The sequence below is a fragment of the Saccostrea echinata genome, unplaced genomic scaffold (assembly GCF_033153115.1).
Source record: "Saccostrea echinata isolate AGI-Se365-2 ecotype Australia unplaced genomic scaffold, CSIRO_AGI_Sech_v1 ptg000049l, whole genome shotgun sequence".
Lineage (NCBI taxonomy): Eukaryota > Metazoa > Mollusca > Bivalvia > Ostreida > Ostreidae > Saccostrea > Saccostrea echinata.
Window position 1 is genome coordinate 2,593,207 of NW_026889798.1, and position 1,794 is coordinate 2,595,000.

The window sequence follows — 1,794 nt, forward strand, 5'->3', positions numbered from 1 at the left end:
AGTTTCCGCTCTCTAACTTTTGTTGGGATGTATGTATAAGGTTGAAATTGCATGTGCAGGTATTTTACCAGAAAATACAGGTAAAGTTCAAATTTGGTACTGTCCCATGATTTTTTTTAATACATCAATTATTCCCCAATGAACTTGGAAAGATTTTAAAAAATACAATTTCTAATCATTATCTTGGCTACAAAAGTGCAATTTACAATTTGCAATTTCAGCAGCCTACAGGGGCATTTGTAGCATCACAACACAACTAGTTCCTATATATTCATTTCAATGTAAAACTTTGATTCCTTACTGTGGCCACATCCCTTCCCCATGGACCATGATCTGAACAATTTCCATTATCTACCCTACTTCAGAAAGCTTTCACTTAAGTTTCCTCTTTATTGGTCCTGTAGTCACCTACGTTGCTATTGCAAATAGTTTAAAGAGTTTTCATATACCATGTATTCAGTATTATATTGAATGGCAAATACCTCATATATTCCAGTGAGTTAAGCCCGTTCCTCAGTTCAGGTATACATGGGTCCGAGGAATCTGTTGAACCTGCAAACAGTTCACTGAGAATGTCTTCAGACATCATTCTGGGGATTTTTCCATTTTGTAAAATGCTTAGTGCTGGAAATGAACAAACAATTATCAGTTCTGATCCATAGTAAACTCTGAAAGCATAAGTTATGTATCTCATAAAATATGAGGTCCATGGGCCACTGTGCTAGGCTGAGTTACCTAGGCCCTACTTTTGTTCTTCTCCAGATTTAAAAAGATTTTCCTTTCATTACCATAAAAAAAATTCTGACCCCATATTGTGTACCATTGCACAATATCAAAAAAAAAATTGAATCCACATAACATGAGGATTCCACTTAAACACGTACGTATTACTGTCCTACAGTGGAGAAGATTTCTTTAAGATTTTGTATACATCTATTATGTGAATACATGCATTAAATAAAATTTGAATTTACACAACTATAGAATGTTTGCATATTGATAAGATTTTATGTGACCCTGTTCCCTTTGAAAAAGTACATGTTGTATTTTAAAATTTTTCTTTGTATTCCCATGGAAGTCTCTGATCCCCAAATGTGGAGTCAGTACCAGCTTCCAATTCACCCCAAATTAAGGGACCAATATGATTTGAACAAATTTGAATTTACATTACCTGAAAATAATTTTGCAGATTAATTTCATCTTCAATCATGGTCATCCTGTTCTTTAGAAGATTAAAATGGTCAAAACATAGAAATTAGCATGTAAAGAATGTCCAACTTTAGGTGGTATGAGTACATGTACATGTATTATCATATACCTGGGAGCATATACCAGTAATAATTCTTGTACATATGGCTTTTCCAGTTTTGTGAATAAATCAGCTATTATTTAACAAACTTCACTGTCCCAAAAATTAAACTTTTGTTCTATTAGATAAAAAGCTCATAAAAAATTTTGCCAACAGTTTCATATTCCTTTGCAAGCACAACTCTCAGGCCATGTTCAAAGTACTTCTGCTGAATTTCTATCAAGATGAGCCTAAAAAACTCTTTCCAGGGACCTCCAAAATCTGCTGCAACCTGTAACAAGAGGCCCATGGGCCACATCGTTCACCTGAGCACATTGGCTAGGAAAAAAAGCAAAAATCAGTACAGTATTGAAAAGTTTACAGGGAGGGGGGTGTTGAATTTTAAACTACCTGATGATGCTTTCATATCAATATAACAAATGGCTTTGTTGTTCTTGAGCAGCAGATTTTTTTCCCATATATTCATTTGTAAAAATTTGATCCCC

At 34.2% G+C, this 1,794-nt stretch overlaps 1 pseudogene; it reads right to left on the reverse strand.

Moving 5' to 3' along the window:
• Positions 1-1,430: 1,430 nt before the first annotated feature.
• LOC133203261 (uncharacterized) overlaps positions 1,431-1,794 on the reverse strand; it is a 3,832-nt pseudogene continuing 3,468 nt past the window's right edge.